We start from the raw sequence: 23,232 nt of genomic DNA, 5'->3' as shown, positions 1-23,232 counted from the left end.
GATTAGACCCACCCAAACTGAATTGGCCTCTGACTAGACTTTTGTGCGCTCGAAGTTCCGTGTGCGCATAAAATGCGTTCGGAAACTTCCTCTGATCAGACTTTTGTGCACTCGAAAGTCACCCCTTGACCATACTAGTGTGCGCTCGAACCCGCCTCTGATCAGACTGATGTTCGCTCGAGATTGCCTGTGATCAGACTAAAATGCGCTGGAATGTGCCTCTGATCAGTCTAATGTGCTCTCGAAGTTAACTCCTATTAGACAGAAGTGCGTTCGGCTAGGCCTGATCAGAGAATAATTTTGGCCATGAACAAGTCTCTCATTATTGCTATAATATATTCATTTCATGAAAATTGATATTTTTGTTCCGACCCTCTTGAGGGGGGAGGAACTATATACTCAACTGGGTTTTTTTTTTGTTCCGTGAATTTTCGCCGCTCGATATATTCATCGTAGAGAGTTGAGACTGGTATCATTAGAAAGCTCATCCAGCGTAGAATATGGAATCAAAAAGATTTTTTAATTTTCGATTTCTACAGAGAGTTATCGAGGTTTGAAGTTCTGAGAAAAGAAGAGTGAATTCACGTTGTTTTTATTCACATTTTCCAGAATTTTTGCCTAAATTTTCGTCAATTTTGCTAAAATTTGTTATAATTTTTAGGAATAGTGTCGTTGATTTTATTTTTGAAGACGAACAAGCATTGTTGATTGTTTTGATTTAATTTTTTGGTCAAAAAATCTGGATAAACATTTCAAAATTTAGAATTTTTCATCAAAAACAGCACGAAATAAGCTAATTTAGTCCACTTTGATTAAAATTGCCGACAGTACATCCCCAAACAACACTCAAAAAATCTTTGTAGACTCAGAGGGGGGCTATTTCTACTTCAGAGTCCGCTGAGAGTGCACTGTAGTTAAAACCTTGCCGTTTTTTGCCAACTTTACTCGTTGATTATCAAAAATGCAGAATTTATTTTGAGTTTTCAACTAACAAATTATCTATATCTACAACATTCGAAAAATCAGTTATTCCTAAGGGACAATAAGTATTATTAGGGCTTGTTTTTGGCCATTCTAGGACTGTTACAATCCAAAAAAAATCGGGTTTTAATCAGTCGGTCTTTTTTTTTTTTTAAAAAAAAGACTTTTTTTTAATAATAAAAAACAGAACATATCAAATCAAAGCTCAGGAGTGATAGGTCCAACCGATTTGCTTGTTAAGCAGCTCCAAGCTAATGCATTAAGTTTTTTAACTGAAAATTTATGGTCGTTTCTTTTTTTAAAAATAATTGACCTTTCAATAAATAATGGCTTAATTAACTTTTTCTCTACTTTTTTTCTTAATTTGTACAACTTCCAGCTTAATGTCAGCAAAAAAACGACCGCTTCTTCTTTCTACTTATTTAACATTTATTCTCAGTTGTAGTTTTAAGCCTGAAATTATTGTTTTCTGGCTTTGATACCACAAGATTTCAGATTTTTTTTGTTTTGATATTTGCCAGTTTTTCACGTTTTCTAATTTTGTCACATTATCACATTTTTTGACGGTTCTCATGTCACCTCATTAGCATTCAGAATAAGGCAAAATTGAACATATTAAAATTCTGAAAGATATACATCATCGTTTTAACGGCCTCGACGCCTCTTTCTTGAAGAAATCAATTGAATTTTTTAATTTTGTCTCTAACTGTCATTTATACTTTGTCATTTCGGTCGTATGAAATTTCCTGTATAGTGATAGCTTTCATTGGCTTTTCATAGAAGAGTAGAAGAACCGATATTCTGATATTAGTAGATAGCTGATGGCTTTCATGACGATCAAAACAATCGTTTTCCAAAATTTAAAAAAAAAATTTTTTTCAACTTCGCAATTTTGTTCTTTTTATGTTTCTTTTTGTTACCTAATCTCGTTAGTTAACTACAGGTCAAATATAACATTATGGGTGTCAAAGGAATAAGAGGGATTGTTGTCCCAAAATCTTTTAAAGAATTTGTTATGACCTTACTGGCTTCGACACCGGTTTTTCACAAAAAAAAGTAAACTAATGTGATTTTTGTCATGTCATATTTGACGTTCTTTTTGTAGATGCAAGAAATATTCTGGATAATTACAGGTCTCAAGGGCTTTTTTTGAATAAACGACCCTATTTAAATAGCTCTTTTTGTTATTAATGCCTTTCATGACATTAAATGTAATTTTGTTTCGAAAAAAAATTACATACTTTAGCACTTCGCTTTTTTGTCTGCTTGTTACCTAGTCTTACTAATGAATAGCCACGTACTAAATTATAGCTGTTTGAAGAAGGCGCAATGAAATGTATTTTGAGTGCCAAAAATTGGCTTGACGGTTTTGACAGCGTTTTCTGGCAAGTTTCAATTGAAATTTTGTTTGTTCTTTGTTGTTGTTTTTAGCCGCTTTAAAAAATGAATAAGGACAGGTCCTAATGCCCTTCTATAGAAGTAGTGAAAATCGTAAATTTGTGGTAATATAAATTGATTCCTAATGGTATTTATTACTTTGAAGTTAACTGTTTCAAAAACATAAGTTAATTTTTTTTACTTTACTGTTTTTTTTCTTTCTTGTATAATTGTTACCAAACCTTTTTATGTACTGGTCGCATATGTTTTCTGGGGATTTATAATTTATTTTTGTTTAGTTTTGGGTTTATCTGACGGTATGTTGATTTTGTTATTAAATTTAGTTTTTAAGAGGGACATAAATTTTTTGATGTAATTAATGTTTGTTGTTGTTGTTGTTTGATTTTGCTTTTCGTCTTGACTCGCTTTCTTAATATTGACATATTCCAGCAATCTAATGCATCAACTTTTACTCCACTGAGTTATTTGCTTTGGAGGCTATCTTATCGTTGATAAAGAATTTTTTGAAAAAGACTTGGGATTTTTTGGGAATCGCAAAAAATAATTTTTGGGTTCTTCTACTGTTCCTCATTTGGTAGACAATTATGCCAAATTTGTGGGTGGGCGGGGTCGGAACCTTATGTGCCATCGCACATTACCGAGCCGCCTTGTCAATCATATATTCAACTAACAAAAAGCCAACTCTGAAAATATAGCTAATGAAAAGAAAACCAAGTGGCAAAAACAAAACTATTGAGTATGATTGTTTTCAATTTTTCGCTGAATAGAGAAAATTAGACCACTTTGCAAAAAAACGTCTTGATCTACAGTGATTCCAAATCTTTTCTTGAGGGGACCGGCACTTGCTATCAACTGGATACCATGGTTCTGATCAATCCCATCAGGCTCTCAATGGGGTTCTGATCACAATGATGCGTATTGTTGGCTCTTAGCAGAGACAACATCTGTCAATAAAAAAGCAAAAAACTTGGAAAAGAAGTTGCTTAACTTGGCCTCTGATCAGACTAGTGAGCGCTCGAATTTACTTCTAATCAGATTGCGCTTGCAACTGCTTCTGATCAGACCGCCACAGAGCGAAGTGATCCTTGATCAAACAAGTTCCAGACCATTGTCCAGATAAATATGCGTTCGAAGCTTTTTCCATACGATATAATTCGAACGCACCGAGAATATGTGTGCACTCGAAGATGGTCTGATCAGAGCTAACATACTTTAATGCGTCTTCTTGCTCTTTTGCTACCAGCCAGACAGTAATTACATCAAGCCTAATCTTCGTCGATCAGTTTTTGAGTCGGAGAAAAGAACGATTACCTTTCAGAAACACACTCGTGAGTAAAACTGAGAACAACAATTTTGTATAAAAAGAAGTTATGCAAAATTTAGGTTGTGAAAAACCCCAATTCCAATAGTTGCCATCAGTCTTAAATATACTGATCATAAATTGAGCATCATTTTTCTGAAAAAAACTTGCGAATATTTGGCATAATTTTGCGATTTTTTGAATCAGTGTTAACCATTTCCTCTAGAGGGTATCAAAGATGCTGCAGCTTGGTAATTTCTTAAAATATAGTGATGGTTCATTTAAAGGCTCAAGTGTTTGTTAAAACAGAATTGGATAAAGCTTTCAGCAGCAACCCGTCGAAGACACATACAGCTAATTGTTTTTGTTTGATTTCTGTAGTATTCATTGATTTCATAACTGAACCTTTTCAGGTCTTAAATATCTAAGTTTTTTTGTTCTCATATGATTTCGGGTAAATCGGGAAATATTTTTGACTGAAAACTTTCAGCGTCCCGATGAAATTCAGTGCCAGCACAGAATTTTTACTCCTCCAAGCGCACTTAATTTTACGTAGCTTCAATCTTACGCGATATATTCATTGCAGAAACAAACAGGATGATTCTCGGAATCAGCGACAAGACAAAGCTCTGATGAAATGTCTTAAAATGAACGATATATCCAGCAGCTAAAAGCGCTCATTACCAGTAAAATGGCTAAATTTGGCCGAGACATTGCATTCTTCCTTTGTTTACGGATTATAGAAGATGTATTAATGTCAGAGGGCGCTTGCCAGCCATTGCAATACATGTATCTAATACCTTTTTAATATTCCTGCCCGTCTGAAGACAAATCTACGGGAAAATTCCTAATTGCATCTTGGTCAAAGCATTGTGTGCGTTAAGCCCCGTACGTGCACTTTAACACACGCCTACTACAAAGACTGGGGAGGGGTAGGTAGAAGAGGTAAGATTATACAGATTGGTTTGCGTGAATTGAGGTAGTAATAAGGTTATTAAGGATTCTCCTGTTTTCAATCGATGAAGTGAGTCTTGCTTTGAAGTGTTCTTTTGTGTCTGCTTTGATTAGATTGGAAGGCTTTCTTGTCCGAGATGTCATACGCGGAGATTCAAGGAAAGAGCGTCCTTTGTTAAGTGGATTTATAGATTTCTGAGTTACTTCCTGTGCTTTTAATGGACTATATAGTGAAAACATTTTTGTTCAGTCTAATTTTATTGCAAAATAAAATGAAGGAGTTTTTTCCAACACAGACAAAGTGAAAACTTTATTTTGCGGATAAAAGTGATGCGAATTAGATGAGCTATAATTATGACCCGTTGAAATATCCCGCTGGCTAATCCGACTGGAAAATTTTGGAAAATATAGTCTTAGTAAGTCCAGGAAATTCAATAAAAAACTTTCTGGTTAGGGCTGAACTGCGTCAGAAATATTGAACTTTCATCGGGGCTACAGTAGTTGGTTGACCTGCGTTGTTTTTCACATTATCTGGACATAAATCAAAACACGGCAGTTGTTTATGCTTATTAGGATGCAGTTTAGCATGTGCATCAACGCAGCATGTCTGATATTTTTCTTTTTATCTTCACACAATAATTTTTCCCAGTCTTTCCCTGTTTTGGTTCTGAGTGACTGATTCTATTTTCCCAAAGGAGCCATTCTTCTTCCCTGTATTACTCCATATGCAGCCCTTATACCCCTCCCCCGAATAGAATATCCACGCGCTCGCCCATATCGATTGCAGAAAAACTGATAAAGATATACATGTAGGTGAAATAATTACCCCCCTTCAGTGCTTTCATCATGCCACGTCTTGCACCAAATAACAAAAACAAATTAGAGATAAACCTGATCCCCAATGGACCGCTGAGTTAAGGCTTTCATTCATGCTTTACATAACCAATCGCTGTAACTGAACCTAAATTGTGAACAGAACGCATTATGGATTTTAATCGTATTGATCATCTTATTGTTCACGGTCGATTAGCCTAGTTTAAATTGAGGTAAAGTGCACGCACCCACCTATCTTCAGTTAAAGGTAAGCCTTGTTTTCATTTCTTTCTTAATACAATTTAAATAATCATATTCAGAAACATTAATAGCGTTTCCATGTATTTTCATTTCTATCTTAAAACTGAAATAATCAAATTCAAACATTGTTAGCATTCCGAAGCACTTTTCGAAGATTATATTTATTGATATATAGAAGAATTTAAGTAGAGTTCGTTGAATTATCAATTGGTTCAGTCGAAGTTTTGCATTGTCCAAACTCTAACAAATGTCTACGAAAAGGTCACCGTTTCACATTTGGTTCCAATTACAGCAGAGCACTAGGCTAATAAAACGGTTTCAATAAGTACCACAATAATTAGGGGAAAGAAATATGGGATTTATACTTTATTTACTCGCGTTTCTCTTGATTTGAAAAATTCCCGAAACCAATGTTCCCTTTAGTTCATTTCTTTTTCCAGTAAACGAATTTGCGCAAAATTCCGTTCATTAACAGGCTTCCATTTCATTTTGTGCTGTTTTTTTTGTGTCTGGACCTGCAACAAAGGTAAAAATTACTTAATAAAGGTGCATTTTGATTTCAAATTTGCTCTGAATATCTGAAAATTTTGACAAATTTCTACTCTAAATTTAACTATTTAGTTCTACAGATTGTATTGGCAAAATGAATTTTTTTTGGTTTACAAAATATGCAGAATTGACAGGGTGAAAAAGGGTGGGACGTTTTCTAATCTGAGCTCAGTTCGTATTGTTAAATTAATATTTTCAATAAAATGTTGAAAACTAAATTTGGTTTGAGGTTTGGTACAATAATTGTTCCAACTAATTTTCAAACAGATCACGTTGACTTTTATTATAGAAACAGCGGAGAAACTTGTAGTAAAATTAGTTGGGTTAAAATGAGCTGTTATTTTCACGAGTAATCATTTCAGTTTCACGCCTAAAATTTAACATTTTAACAATCTGACAAATTTTCAAAAAAATTAAAAATTTCGTTTTTTTCTCTTAAATTTTTTTCTTTTTTCTGTCGCCCTGTTTTCTGCCATTACAGAACTATAGTATGAACCATTGTTTCTCTGCATCGAACAGATTTTGTGGAAAAAAGAAGACTTCATGCAGTTTACTGCTCTCAAATTGCAAAAATCGATTTTGAGAATGTAAAACCAAATGCCGAAAAATGCATTTTTTTCAAAAATCTAGAGCTGTTTTTGCTAACAATTTCGTTTTTTTTTACAAGAACTAACCACTTCAGTGTTTTCAAAACCGCGCACACATACGAAACCGGTTTCATGGAATCAAAATCATAACTGAAAAGTGAAGGTGGAAATCTTTTATCTTTTTTATTTGTAGTCTTTCTGCTATGTAAGAGCAAATGATTTTAACTAATCTCCTTTAATTTAATGCAAAATAAATTGAAAGTTAGAGTGCTTATTGATCGCCACGTTGAAAATTTTAATAAAATGTGCATAATTTCTTTCGATAATTAGAAAATTAATTTTCAATTCTCTGTATTTTGAAATTGTTTTTCAAATTGATCTTTTTCAAGATTTTGGACGTTTTTTGTAAATTCAAAAAATAAACTGCTTGATTGTGAAAGTCCTCAAAAACAATCGAAGAAATTTTTTGAAAGATGAAACAAAAATTATCTATTTTAATTTTCAGTTCACAGTAAAATTTTAATAGTTTTTAGTTCTTTGAAAATACTCCGAGTCCAATACAAGTAGAGGCAGAGTGCAAAAACTGTCAGAAATTGGAAAAAAACAAGATTATTAACGTTTTATTTGTAACAGTTTGCCGTTTTATGTTTGTCTAAAACCAAAATTCACTTTTTCAAATCACGCCAATAACTCGTCTGCAAAATTTGAAAAAATTAATATCTTGAATGAGCTCATGGGTCACCAAAGTTACCAAATATTTTCAAAAAGTTTTCAAAAATTTTATTTTAAGCTTCAGTGATAAAATTACATTTACTGATACAATTGCCCCAACCATTCCACGCCTACCTAGTTATTTAGAAAAAACGAAGAAGACCTAATTGAGTGCGGCGAACGGTGAGAGGTAATCAGTTGCTAAAATGTAAAATTTTTTTAAAGATTTTTGTGTTGGGCTTAGTATTTGTGTGATTTAATTGTGTGGGTAATCTGTGGCGTGTGTGTGTGTGTGTGCGTTTGTATTTTTTATCTGTGCCTGTGTCTTTCATGTACTATCTTGCTAGAATTTGCTGAGGAGTTTTCGTATTTGTTTGGCGAATAAATACGGCATATTTTGTGGTTCAAACAGTACATATAATTTCCTCCAATGCATATAAGTCGCTTTCAGATACTCACAACGGTTTATCTGACAGACAGAAATTAATGTTTGTTTTTGAAAGTTTGAGAGTTATGTTGGAATAGACTCGTACGATCAATTTCATTCCAGTAAAGAATGAGTCGATTTGTGTTGTGGTAAAAAGTACGTCTACGGTGAGGGGTGGTGTATAATCAGCAATTTTGTTACTTCACGGAAATCACAAATTAGATCAAGCACGTTTTAATTTGTTTCACGATTTTTGAGTTGATGAAATAAATTTTCATAGTGTTTTTTTATGTATCTTATCGGATCTTCCTTTTGATTGAGAGAAAGTGTATGTAAATCACAATTCATACTTCTTCAATTTATTTTCTTAATTTTCATTTTGAAGAAGAATGAAAATTCTTAATGTTCAAATGAAGAAATAGAAAACTTTAAAATCTAACAATTTCAAAAATTGATGATAAATGAAAGAACAACAATATTTAAAACCCAAATGTCAAAGCCAAATGATCGGTGCCACATCAGAGGACCGATTAGATTAGTTAATAATGAGACTACCAGAGAAGACAAACAAAAAAATCAATCAACAACAATTTACATTTCCTTTCACGCTAACCCGATGTCTAGTTTTTAAAAGAAAAAGTCAACATAGCATCGTATGACCCCTTATATACACAAATTGACTTGTTTTCCACTAGGGAAAATATGAGAGCTATCCCTAGTGAGACTAGGTAAAAAAAGACAATTAAGAAGAATATTAAAAAAGTTAAAAAAATACCTTGATTTTTTTGAAAACATCTAAATTCAATTCCATGAAAGCCATTAGCTATCAACTTAAAATGTTAAACAGGTTCCTTCATATCTCGAAATTGAGGCTTTCCATTATGCACAATATGTCCAATGACTACAAAAAACTCTTTGAACTAAAGCAAAAATATTTTTAAAAATTTTCATTCAATTTTTGCGAAAAAACGGCATTGAAGCCGTTTAAAGAAAAACTTATCACTAAGAAGGTTACAAATGTTCAATTGTGCATTGTTTCAGCTGAATTTATGCAATATATGACCCCTCATTCGCATGATATTGTGACAAGACAACAAAAAATAACCCCAACCATCTGCAAGTGCTCGAAAAAATCCTTATGAAAACTGGTATTATCAAAACCAAACAAGCATTAGTTGAATATGAAAATCACAGAGAAGGCTAAGTTTTATTTCTTCAGAAAAAAGATGAGATCTTTGTTTAGAGAGAACAGGCTACAAGTCGGCAAAAGCCAGATAAAAATTAGCAAAACTAAAAGTTTACTGTTTTTCTGAAAACAAACAATTTAAGAAATCATGACGAACTTAACTTTTTAACTAGAAAAAAAAAATCAATCAGTGATATTATCTTGTCTCTCCTTAAGAATTCAATTAGAACTATCATTGGTGAGATTGAGTCAAAAGGCTAAGAATTACAAAATGCACCGCTAGATCTCAAGAATTCAGAAACAATTTTGCGCAAATCCGATAGAATATCTTATATCTCGCTAAGAATGCAATTAGAAATGTCATTGGTGAGGTTGAGTAAAACAATCACGGAATATAAAATTTACTGCCAGAACTCGAAAGTTCAGAAACAATTTTGCGCAAAATTGGCGTTGAAGCAATGAAAGACATAAACTTTTCAATAAACTTGTACAAAAATGTTTATTGGGCCTCATTTGAGCGTAAATGGGCTCTGTCAACGACTAAGCCTTGATTTGAAATCATTTGTATCTGTAATTATCAAAAAAGAAAAGGAAATTATAATTTAAAAAAAACAGCTGTCGAAGTGAATACGTTGATATTTTGTTGTGAAAAATTACATGATGAGACTAAAGCCTTTCAGTGACCGTTTCGTTCATTAGAAGCACGTTATTGTTTCAAATAACCGCGAAGTAAAAAATTGGCAAAAAAATCAATGAATCAAAAATAACTGACAAACTTTTGAATTTCTTTCAAATTCAATTACTAAAGAACTGGCAAAAGATTAATTCAGATCACTTTCTCAGGAAACGGAGGCCATAGAAAGTCGATATCAAGTTTACCTTATTTTCAGCTAAAACGACAAAAACTTGAGCAAAAAACAGGGAGTTTGTCATCAAAAACATGAGAAGTCAGAAAAAAATAAAGAAAACTTCAAACCTCGATAACTCCGAGGCAAAAATCAAATCTCTTTAATTAATTATTTTACCTTGGTCGGGCTCGAAAAAAAGAAATTTTACAAAACTGCCAAAACTACTGATTGTTCCGTTGAACGATTTATTGTTTTATGCTTTGTAGTACTAATTGCAACAAAATCGAAAATTGGGTCTTAAAATGATAGTTATCCCAGTTTGACTTGTCAGAGCTTGATTTTTTTCTAGTGTCCTTTATGTGGCATCTTAGTTGCAAAACCAGAACGCTGATTTTTGTTTAAAAATGTAATTAAAAGAGAAGTATTTCAGTACAAATGCTGAACGATGTGAAGAGCAAAGAGAAGAGAAAACAAATTTTCCAATCATACCGCATAATTGAGAATGAGAGAGAAAAATTAGTGCACAAAATTTCGCTGAGCGATCAACAAACTTTTCCGAGTGAACTGATTTTTCTAAACCTTATTGTTAAGCAAGTGTGCGTTTGGGAGCTTTTTTCACAATATCAATCATATAATAGACTTTTGTAGTCAATTTTGTGCTTTTTGTGAACTGATATTTTTATTCTTTTTTGGTGGTTTTTGTGTTTTTTTCAAGTTTTTTGTAAAATATTCGTTTTTTTTTTCGTGTTGAAATAAAACTTTATATTAGTTTTGGTGACCTATTTTTTCAATTTCTAATAATCTTTTTCGGTTTTATTAGGAGAGCATGTTAAATTCAATTTTTTTGTTGATTTTTATTTCTTTCTTTAATTCTTTTTCTTCCTAGCTTCTATGTTTCTGTGGCTTTCGTAGTTTAAATTTTTGCTCATTTTTCCACCAAGGCATTCAATTGGAGTGCAGGTTCTCAAAGAAAAAATAAGCCGTCTTCTAAAGTGTAATGAGAAAAATATTTGAGATTGGGAAATATTTACAGATCATTTTACAAATTCAACAGATTTTTATACTTCTTTTTTCATTTTGCTCTGTTTTTTGTCTTTTTCTTAATGCGTTTCTGTTATTATTTTCTTTTTATCTACTAAAAAGACATTTGAACAAGACCTTAGGTAGTTTTTGGTAAATAGTAAACTACGGTAGTAACTATGGAAGTCATAAAAATATGGTAGTCACTTCGTAGTTATTTCAACATATCAGACAATGTGTTATAAGCATTGGTTTTGGAGTAGCGACTTGTCAAATGTTTCGCAGATAATTTTATCATAATTTGATTTTCACTTCTGATTCGGTTTCTTCGTTTGAAAATTTTAACTTGAAAAGTATGGTGATATAAATAGTTTTTTTTAATTTGTTGGCTAGAATATAACCTTAGTTTACTTCGATTCGATTTCGAAGTCGTCTTCCGGCTACTTTTGTTTATTTGATTTCCAAATTTTGTTGATGCGTGAGCAAGCATAAAAATCAAGTTGAGGGAGTGTATGAAAATGAAAGAAAACTTGTTCCTGTGAGCAAAATGAGAAAAAACGAGTTTGGTTTTTTGTTCTTATTTTCTTTCGAAAGAGATGAAGAAAAAATAATGGCAAAAAATTTTTGAAAAGTGTTTGGTTTTTTGAACCTGTTTTTTTTGGTTGTATGTTTTTCAAGTAGACTAAAAGCCCATTTTCGATCTATTTCATAAAATTCATATTGTTTGAGAAAGAGTATTGAAGTAATTTTTTAAAGAACAAGGGCTATACGCAAAGCAATTTTTTTCTCTTCATTTTTTTCTGCGTATTTTTAGACTACTTCAGCAATTTTTGGCATAATATTTTTTTGTTTTATCATTATAACCTTTGTTAACGGAACTGGACCCTACTGCTTGCTCGCTTTTTGTTCTGAAAACAGGAATTTGAATAAATACTTGTCTTGCAAAGCGAAGTTTTTTCAACTGAATTTGACAAAAAAAAATCGCAAAAAATTCGATGCGTTTTTTAAAAATTCTACTTCAATTCTTTTGTTAAAAAATTGACAAATTTGAGAGATTTTAAAGATGTTTATAGTCTTGAGCAAGAGTTGTTTATAGTTGATCAACAGAACTTTGTGGACAACAGCAACATTGGCCAAATCATCAATTAGTCATGTTTAATTTCTTCAATATTTTTATTGACAGCTTGAAAAAACATTTAGAAAGCAAGTCTTTTTAGACGCCATCTTACCAACGAAATTTTGTGTGCAATTGGTCGTCTTGGTCAGCAATTAGTAAAGCGAGGTTTTTTTTTGTGCGGTTGTTTACAATTTAAGTTTCATTTGATTTGTGTTCATAATTGAGTACTTCTTAAGGGCGATCATGGACAAGATTCACAAATTGAATCAAATTTACTGGAGAAAATGCACCCTTTGCAACGTTAGGTGGTCATATGTCGGGTTAATCTCAAGTTGGACACGGTTTGGTGCCAATACATTGCACTAATCGGTAAATCAAATTTTGGTTCGTTTTTAGCGACAAACTATAAACTTCAGAGATCAATAAAAATTTGACGGTTTTGACCAGTTTAAAATTGACTTGTTTAATTCTCTCTTAGGACTGCCTTTTTTCTGCTTTATTTCATTCTTCGGGTTTATTACTCAATAGTTTAACTTTCTCTTAAGATTGCTTTTTCTCTGCTTTATTTCCTTCTTCGACAGTGTACAATAGTTATTTGAAAGCTTAGTTTTTTCGGTTAAGACAATTTCGGGTTGCTTAAGGATTTTGTTTGTGTACGTTTTGAATAATGGCTGTGAAAAAAACTGACAGCTCAAACAAATTTCAAAATTGCCTCTAGCAGTAATATTTTTGTCACGCTGTTCACCCTTGATTTTTTTCTAAATACTTGTCTAAATACAATGTTATTTGGTTCTATGTTTAAATTATTGTTTAGTCAATGAAATTGCTACTTAATAGGACACGCACAAGACTTCACATATTGTGTTGTACAAACAATTATCTATAAATCGGCTTTTATTAATCCTTTAAAGCAATTGTAAGTGGCTGAATAGTGTGCTTGAGCTCCAATTTTATTCTTAATAGATTAAACTTTTTGTTCTCGTGAGTAAACAAATTTTTGTTCGCAAACGACTCACCTCTCTCTCAAATTTTTTTTGTTTTAATTTAATGAGTCAGGGTAAAATATGTGTATCTCATTCTCTAATCTAAAATTCTCTGCAGGCAGTTTTTCAAAATTACATATTTAATGATAGAAATTTAAGGAAGAAACTCTGTACGCAGCAAAGATTGAAAGAAACTCTGTTTTTTTCTTCCCAGTCTTACTTTTCAGTTATTGCTTGACTACCCCTCATCAGGTTATCTTATCTAGTTTCTGCTTATGTGTCAGCTCTGTTTATTTCTGTACTATGTAACATTTCGAAAAAAAAAGTTTCCAGAAGAGTTTTTACCATTGTAAAATCCGCGGTGTTCGCTACTAGATTTTTTTAACAGACTCACTCTTCCAAGTTTTCGAGTTAATTATTCAACTGCCTAAATGGTTGTTTTGGTTTCTGGAGAAAACGTGGACTTCTTTTTACGAAGTTTCTCTGCGAGGCTTTTCTAGCCTGCGGAAACACTAATATAAGGCAGTCTGAAATGAAAAATAATTTTATCTGAGTCACTGGAAAAATAGATCAACAACCATGCAACATTTTTCATCTAACACTAGTACTTCGCAAATCCTGCAACCGCAAAAAAACAAGAAGAATAAGTGTTGAGTAAAAGTTAACTTCATATGCGTTTTCGGATCTTTTCCGTTGTGTCCCCCCAGTACGTTATGCGCCCCCAAGTAACAGAGCACGTGCCATTACATAGTAAATTACTATGTAAAAATATTGCACGTGCGTCTGGGTGGTGCAAATAATTTGCGCCCACTAAGCTGGGGGCACAAACGGAAAAGATCCGCATTTTCTTTTTACTAGGAACGTATTAGTTTCAAACCTCCTCTTCGGTATTCTTTTAAAATTTGTATTCACGCGTTTTTAAATGAAAATGGAGTTGCGTAATTTACTTGGGGGGAGGAGACTTAAACTTTGTGGACAACAGCAACAGTGGCAAAATTAACAATTAGTCTAGTTTAATTTCTCCAATATCGTTATGGAGAGCTTGACAAACTATTTAGAAAGCAAATTTTCTTAAGCGCTATCTTACCAACGAAAGTTAGTTTGCAATTGGTCTTCTTGACCCGCAATTGGTAATGCGAGGTCTTTTTGAGTTTACAAATTAGGTTTCATTTGAATTGTGTCCATAATTGAGTAGTTATTAAGGGCATTCGTGGACAACATTGACAAATTCATGCAAACTTACAGGAGCAAATGCACCCTTTGCAACGTTATGTGGTCATATGTTGGGTTAATCTCAAACTGAAGACAGTTTGGTGCCAGTACGTTGTAATAACCCGCGAAGCCTTTTTTGTCGCTGCATTAGCGACAAACTTTATAAACTTCTGAGATCAATAATATATTGACGGCCAATTGATGTCTTCTGTAATACTCTACATAATGTAAATAATATAGAATTACATAAATTACAGAAACATATAATATACATAACATAATATTTCGTATGATATCCAAAAATTAAAAAATAGACCATGATCACAATAAAGTCTGAACAAAGTAAATCTATATAGGACTGTAAAAATATTCAGCACACTATGTTATACAACTGAATTTAAGAACAAGTGACTATAATTCAGACTGAAATGCGCTGAGACATAAAGATGCGACCACTTTCGCTGTCTGCAAATTGTTTATACAATAGCAAATGCCTTGAAGATTATAAAGCATCATTAAGTTGATCTTCTTAAGCTTAAGAATTTGAAGGGGGATATCGAACTTGATTACTAGACTTACGATATCTAGAGAGCGCCAGCCGAGCAAAGTTATGTGTTTATATTTCAATTCAATTGATATAAAGCTTACTTAGAATTAATATTATCATTGTGCCAATAGGTTCTATGTCTAGAAGTTTTGGGTCAAACTGCTAGCTGAAAGCGTTTCCGGTTCGTAGAACTTTTCACTTTTTTGTCACACTTCCTTCACTTAAAAAATTCACTGCAGCTTTTCTCACACAACAGCATTTAGCAGCTCTTTTCACTCCTTCATTCCTTTCATTACACCTCTCATTCACTATGCCCCATATATTGTCACATCACATATTTTAACCCCTAAATCAATTGCAACTCCTAATGCAAACGTTGAAAAACCTGATGCCAAATGAAAAGTCTAAACAAACAATTTTCTAAAAGAGTTATAGTACAAATAATCAAATAATCCTCTACTCATTAACTGATCTCAATCCAAGATGGTATCAATTCTTTGTAACTGTGATGGTCGTTTTATGCAAATTTGCAGACGACAAATTTTCATCCGACTTTTTTTGTATAAAGACTTTTCAAATAATGTTTTCACGCCTGACTTCATGATTTCCTGCGTGTTGAAATAGTGACATCTTTGATTTCCCGTTTCAAATGGAATCCTGTAGTATTGTACAACTAGTTCTATTAAAATCATTTAAAAAACCACTTGTAACTCGTCTACCCTGCCGAAGCAGCTTTTATTTGATCCCCAGCTCACCTGTTGTCTGAGAGCAATTATTTGGTCATGAACAAGTACATTTAAATAGCAATCCTGCTTTAAGAGTTGAAAAAAAAGCATAGAACTTTCGATCTTTCCAAACCAAAATAGAGATTTTTTTCTCATCCGAGAGAACGTATTTTTTAACTAAAAGGCCTTCGCTAGAAGCTGGCAGACAGTGCAATTTTTTTTAAAAATTAAGAGTCTTGGATGCAGTCTTAAATTTGCTAGTTGTAAAAACTTTCTGTAGTAAGCGTGCCTTCAATTTTTCTAAATAAAATTTGTTTATTAATTAATCTTTCAAAAAGTTCTGATCAGCAAATCTGAATGACCACAAGAAAGTATTAAAACTTTTTTTTGTGTGGCAAGGAGAGATTTCCTGCTTCGGCATTCGATTTAATTAAGAAAGGGGAATTGTGTCGAAAATACAACTTAATCTTTAATCTAGACAAGGCGGCTCAGTAATGTGCAATGGCACATAAGGTTCCGACCCCGCCCATCCACAATTTTGGCATAGTTGTCTACCAAATGAGGAACAGATAGAAAAACCCAAAAATTATTTTTTGCGAATCCCAAAAAAGCCCAAGTCTTTTTCAAAAAATTCTGTATGAACGATGAGATAACCTCCAAAACAAATAACTCAGTGGAGTAAAAATTGATGCATTAGATTGCTGTAATATATCAATATTAAGAAAGCGAGTCAAAACGAACAGCAAAATGAAACAACAACAACAACAACAAACATTAATTACATCAAAAAATTTATGTCCCTCTTAAAAACTAAATTTAATAACAAAGTCAACATACCGTCAGATAAACCTGAAACTAAACAAAAATAACTTATAAATCACCAGAAAACATATGCGACCAGTCCATGAAAAGGTTTGGTAACAATTATACAAAAAAGAACAAAAACAGAAAAGTAAAAAAAATTAACTTATTTTTTTGAAACAATTAACTTCAAAGTAATAAATACCATTAGGAATAAATTAATATTACCACAAATTTGCGATTACCACTGCTTCTATAGAAGGGCATTAGGACCTGATCTTATTCATTTTTAGAGCGGCTAAAAAGAACAACAAAGAACAAACAAAATTTCAATTGAAACTTGCCAGAAAACGCTGTCAAAACCGTCAAGCCAAATTTTGGCACTCAAAATATATTTGATTGCGCCTTCTTTAAACAGCTATAATGTAGTACGTGGCCATTCATTAGTAAGACTAGGTAACAAGTAGAAAAAAATGCGAAGTGCTAAAGTATGTAATACTTTTAATTTTTTTTCGAAACAAAATTACATTCAATGTCATGAAAGGCATTATTACAAAAAGAGCTATTTAAATATCCTCGTTTTTTCATGAAAAGGAAACCCTCGAGACCTGTAATTATCCAGAATATTTCTTGCATCTACAAAAAGAACGTCAAATTTGACAAATATCAAATTAATTTAATTTTTTTTTGTGAAAAAGCGGTGTCGAAGCCAGTAAGGTCATAACAAAATCTTTAAAAAAAAGATTTTGGGACACCAATCCCTTTTATTCCCTTGACACCCATAATGCCATATTTGACCTGTAATCAACTAACGAGATTAGGTAACAAAAAGAAACATAAAAAGAACAAAATTGCGAAGTTAAAAAAGTTTTTTTTTTAATTTTGGAAAACGATGGGTTTGAAAGTCATAAAAGCCATCATATATCTGCTAATATCAAAATATCGGTTTTTCTATTCTTCCATGAAAAGTCAATGAAAGCTATCACTATACAGGAAATTTCATACGACCGAAACTACAAAGTATAAATGACAGTTAAGACAAAATTAAAAAATTCAATTGATTTCTTCAAGAAAGAGGCGTCGAGGCCATTAAAACGATGATTTATATCTTTCAGGATTTTAATATGTTCAATTTTGTGTTAATTTGAATGCTAATAAGGTGACATGAGAACTGTCAATAATGTGATAATGTGACAAAATTAGAAAACGTGAAAAACTGGCAAATATCAAAACAAACAAAAATCTAAAATCTTGTAGTATCAAAGCCAGAAAACAATAATTTTAGGCTTAAAACTGCAACCGAGAATAAATGTTAACTGAGTAGAAAGAAGAAGCAGTCTTTTTTTGCTGACACTAAGCTGGAAGTTGAACAAATTAAGAAAAAAATAGAGGAAAAGTTAATTAAGCCATTATTTATTGAAAAGTCAATTATTTTCAAAAAAGAAACGACCATAAACTTTCAATTAAAAAACTAAATGCATTAGCCTTGAGCTGTTTAGCAAGCGAATTGGTTGGACCTATCACTCCTGAGCTTTGATTTGATATGTTCTGTTCTTTATTATTAAAAAAAAAGTCTTTTTTTTTTTAAAAAAAAAGACCGACTGATTACAACCCGATTTTTTTTGGATTGTAACAGTCCAAGAATGGCCCAAAACTACCCCTGATAATACTTATTGTCCGTTAAGAACAATTGATTTTTCTAATGTTGTAGATATAGATAATTTCTGAGTTGAAACTCAAAATAAATTTTGCCTTTTTGATAATCAACGAGTAAAGTTAGCAAAAAACGGCAAAGTTTTAACTACAAGGCACTCTCTGCGGACTCTGAAGTAGAAATAGCCCCCCTCTGAGTCTACAAAGATTGTATGAGTGTTGTTTGGGGGTGTACTGTAGGCAAATTTAATCAAAGTGGACTAAAGTAGCTTATTTCGTGCTGTTGTTGATGAAAAAGGCTAAATTTTGAAATGTTTATCCAGATTTTTTGACCAAAAAATTAAATCAAAACAATCAAAAATGTTTGTTCGTCTTCAAAAATAAAATCAACGACACTATTCTTAAAAATTATAACAAATTTTAGCAAAATTGACGAAAATTTAGGCAAAAATTCCGGAAAATGTGAATAAAAACAACGTGAATTCACTCTTCTTTTCTCAGAAGTTTAAGCCTCGATAACTCCCTGTAGAAAACGAAAATTAAAAAAATCTTTTTAATTTCATATTCTACGCTGGACGAGCTTTCTAATGATACCAGTCTCAACTCTCTACGGTGAATATATCGAGCGGCGAAAATTGACTGAACAAAAAAAAAAAAAACCCAGTTGAGTATATAGTTCCTCTCCCCTCAAGAGGGTCGGAACAAAAATCTTCTTATCGAAAGAAATTCTTCCGCAACCACTGAAAAGAATTTTAAAAAAGTGAGTTTATTTCTTAATTGTCTCTGAAAGTACGCAAAAATCATTTATTGAAATTCAGCTGTAAAAATTATCAATCAAATTCTCAATGCTTGTTTTAAAAAATTTAATATTTTTTTAATTTTAATAGTTTCTTACAGAAATTCTTCTTTTCCGTCGTTTCAAGTAAACTGGTAGGTGGTTGCCAGTTCCTTCCTTGTCCATTCACTTAAAAATGATTTTCCCAAAATTTTTAGGTTGAATTTTTCTGTTAATTGACTATTATGATTCTGTCTCCGCAAGTGCGCTAGCAATCCCGACATTTCGTAATTTTTTAGTTTAAACGTTTGTATGATATTTCAGTTTGGCTTATCAAGCTGGTAAATTTATTACATTTCCTTTACCAAAGAAAATTTTGTTGATTAATTTGACGTGTTTGCTGTTGGGTAAGGCTTGTGTTAATTGGTACACCATAAATTAAAAGACCAAGTTAATACAGCAGTTGTGTGTCATGTCTATAAGTTCTGATTGATTGTTTTAAACTGAGATGAGGTTATACAAGGTTAAAAATGCCGACGACTCTTCTAAAATTTTTATCAGCCAATACGTTTTCTTTCATACCTAAACAATTTGAGTTGTTTCAGAATTTACTATAAAAAACATGCGCACTGTTTTGTTTGTAGGTGCACCTTATCTTTATGTGCGCAATAATTAAATTAAATATATTTCTTCCATCTTTCTGTTACTTTTTTGAAACTTGGTGCTAGTTCTGATTTTTTAGCTCTTCAAATACTTCAATATGCTAGGCATATAAAAACGGGATTTATTCAGGCATTGTTTAACAGATAAAAGGGATGCTGACAAAAAGTTGTTTTAAAGGTGAACTCTATAGCACTCCACAGCTTTTTTTGACGTTTTTGCATAAATGCAGTTTTTCTCTCTTATTTAAAAAGTAAGATTGATGATCAATGGAATTTTCATTGACAATTTTACATCGATTGATTGAAAGTTTTACCAGAGTTTAAATTATTGCATCCAATGTGACCTCCTAATGAGGAAGTCCCTCTGCTAGGAAGACAAAAATTTATATTGGTAAATAATTGGACAAACTTTTTCAAAGCTTTTGGTAAAACAGCTAACTTACGTCACACATCACAGAAATCGTTTTCTGAATTTTCTCGTGAGCCTTTTTCTGTCACAATAAGTTTTTTTTCAATTTTTTCTGTTATAATGTGTACTTCAATATAATTTATTCCAGAAGAAAAGTTTGAATTCGATATCCGAGTGGCAACCACATGACCTCATTTTTTTGCGAGGCTTGTTCCTATTTCAACAAAGAGTTTGTTCATTTCTTCTACTTCAATATCTGCATGCTCTTTCCCCCTATATTTTCAATATTCTTGCCGTATCTTTTCAATGTGACCACAAACATTTTGTTTGATTTGTCCCTGCTTTTATGAAAATCTGAGCAAAAATGCTTCAGTTTTTCGCAATAAATTTGTCTTCAGTTTTTCTTTTTGTTTGAAGGCTTTCCTGCTCATTTAATATTTTGTTAGTGTTTTCTCAATTCACCATTTGTCGAGGCAGCAATTGATCAGTCAGGTGCCTCTTACTCGTCTTCAGTTGGTATCTATTTCGCAGCACATCGCTGCACATACGGGTTTAGCGTTTAAACGTTTTAACAGTTGCCTACTGAAATCCAATCGAAACCCTCAACAATCTATTTCGAAGCCCTCTGTATAAGAATGTGTGATTACCGTCTGATTGCTTTTTCTGGCAGTGTTAGTGCATCAAAACACCTCCTAGTTTTCGCCACGATTCACTACTTCCTGCTGAAATTTTGCGAGATTCTTGCAGTTATCTAAGCTCACCAAGTTGCTATGCTCAAATGCTCATTATAATGGAAATGGCTATTATGGAAGATTTGTGCTTATAAAAATGCACTCTTGAAGTTAACCATGAAAATCGCCTAGTTTCGTGTTTCAACTCTTTTCAGCTGCTAGTGCAGTCTGTCAATTATTAGTAAACAGTTTAACCCGAAGCTGTGACAGTCTACACATTATATTGCAAGTCTGCCCTATAGCTTGTGCATTGTTAATGCTTCTATTATTTTCAGTTTCTGACAAAAAAAAGCAATTCAGTTTTCAATTATTCTGACTTTTCTATGAAAAAAGCTCTTCAACTCGGACCATTGTTGCTTATATGGCGTAGACAGCTATCATAATAGATGTGTGTAAATAATATAAATATTACAAAAGAGGTCTCTCAGACAATTGAAGAATTTATTGAGGCTGTAAGATATAGGCATCACTTTCTAAAACAGACTTCACATACAATTTTGTGACTTCAAAATATTAAACTCTGTAAACCTTTCGATTATCTGTCTTTTCTAATCAGTTTTCAAATCTTAGCTTTAATATATAATTCAAATATGCTAACTTTAAACATTAAATCAATTTTTTAGCAAGGCGTTTAGAAGTGCTGTTACAGTGTTGCCGGAGAGCAGCTTGTTTGTACTCGTAAGTGCGCAAAATTCGATGATGACGTTGACGAAAGTGCGTTCTTATTGTGTTTGTTAGTAGAGAGAAGAATAAACGTCGTACGTGTGTCTTTTGTTGACCTTGAGAGTGTTCTAACACAAACAAAGAACGAAGAGTCGGAAAATCCTGTAATATTGATCAACGTGAGAGCGACAGACGTTCAGTCTCTGTGTTAGACTTCTGTCACGTGTTACAGTATCTGAATCAGTTCAGTTTTATGTTATCTTTTACAAGGAGATTGCAGGGAATGCATATTTGTGTACTTGTTTAGCTGGGGAGAGTTTTGCAACTAGTTAGTTTTGCTACCATGGACAACCTGCAAGCCTTGACCAAGTTAGTTGAGCTGACCTTTAATGTCATTTTTCCAGCGCTAAATGCTAAAATAATTGATTACAAGCAGTTTTTTATTGGTGCCGAGGCGTTTGCCGTACGAACTCATACCAACCTTTTAAGGAATATAAATATGAAAAGGGAATTTCAGAAGCCTTCATAAAAATTTTATATTTTAAATGTAAAGGAAGATACTCGTAAGTTTTGTGTTTTCTTGGTTTCAGCGAACGCCAGAAGCAATACTTCTGGCTCATTACAAAATATTTCAGAATTATTTTTTGTTTTGGCATTTTTCAATGAAAACATCGTGAATTAATGCAATTTGAGGGACTTTTGAGTGGAGTTTCTCTTGCATAAAGATCCTTTAAACAAGGGAAGGCAAAAGTACTTAAATGCCATGGAGAAATCACAATACCAAGTTTAGCTAGCTTGGGTCAGTGTTTCAGATTTTTACTTGAGCATATTGATAGAGAATGTTTTTGGATAAGATTACGGAAAGTTTTCTTTTCCAATGCGACAGAAAAATCTTTATAAATTAATTGCACCCTTCCTTTTAAGCCCTTGACTTTTTTGTTTGGCGTGATCTAAATTGCTCTCTCAGTCACTGTGTTTTGTCAGCAGATCAACGCGGAAGTGGCGGAAGTTTACTGCTAAAATTCAAATGGAGAGTGCGCCAAAAATGGTGTACTTTTTTCACTTCAAGTTTTAACAGTGGTATAAAATAATCTCTAGGACAGTTGAAGCATTACTTAATGAATTTTGATAGTATTAAACCCATCTTTTTTCAAATTATGCCGCAGAAATAGCCAAAGCTGTTTTGCAAACTTATTTGAGCAACTGAAAACGTGCTTCTTTAAATTTTTTGACCTCCACACGACCCAAAAACATTAGGATAGTTATTGAACATAAAAGCTTTGTCAACTTTTTCTAGCTTCAAGCCTGTTTGTAAAATTCAGAACGGTATTCAACACCAGACGTCATGATGTTTTGCATATTGTAAAAATGTTTAACGTGAAGTTAAGTTTTAGATGAAGATAACATTCGGGGAAATTTTTTGGTATTATTTCGATAACAGCCCATTGCACTCAAATTTTTCAAGGAATAATATAATCTTATTATTCGAAAAATTTTGGGAAAGGAGTAAAATTTTGAAGCCTTAGAAAGTTATTTCCATTTTTCTGAAATTTTTTTTCAAAAACAGGACATGAGCTAAAGGTTTTTTAAAAACTAAATACCGTTTAAAATCGGTTTATCCACCGTGGTCTGTGATTGAAAGTGTTTCTGAAAGGAGAATACAAAAAACTGGTTATCATTAATGAGATTTTTTGCTGCCTGGCTATGTCATTTTGTATTTTTTCTGTATAGTTATTGCAATTTTTTTGAAAAAATAAACTGTGCATACATTGAGTCCATTAGCATAATTCGATTGGCTTTTTTCATGTCTTTAGGATAAATTTTTTGCTAAACTGTTCAAATTTAAGATTTCTAATCAAAAATCGCTTCAAATACGAATTTTATGACACTTCAAAAATGCCCGAAGTAGAGACCTAATA

The 23,232-nt window shown here is 32.5% G+C and overlaps 1 protein-coding gene across 3 annotated transcripts in view; it reads left to right on the top strand.

Moving 5' to 3' along the window:
- The first annotated feature begins 5,112 nt into the window (after positions 1-5,112).
- The window catches only part of LOC142335775 (uncharacterized), a 72,168-nt gene continuing 54,048 nt past the window's right edge, over positions 5,113-23,232 (top strand). The window contains exon 1 of one of the 3 annotated variants that reach the window (XM_075384130.1): positions 5,113-5,714. The gene's annotated coding sequence lies outside the window, so the exon portion shown is untranslated. Of the gene's footprint in view, positions 5,715-21,344; positions 21,683-23,232 lie in introns of those variants that run through there. The other 2 variants (XM_075384151.1, XM_075384128.1) reach the window with 2 other exon arrangements.

The sequence above is a fragment of the Convolutriloba macropyga genome, chromosome 1 (genome assembly GCF_964194025.1).
Source record: "Convolutriloba macropyga chromosome 1, txConMacr16.3, whole genome shotgun sequence".
NCBI lineage: Eukaryota > Metazoa > Xenacoelomorpha > Acoela > Convolutidae > Convolutriloba > Convolutriloba macropyga.
This window is presented reverse-complemented; position numbering and strand designations above follow the sequence as displayed.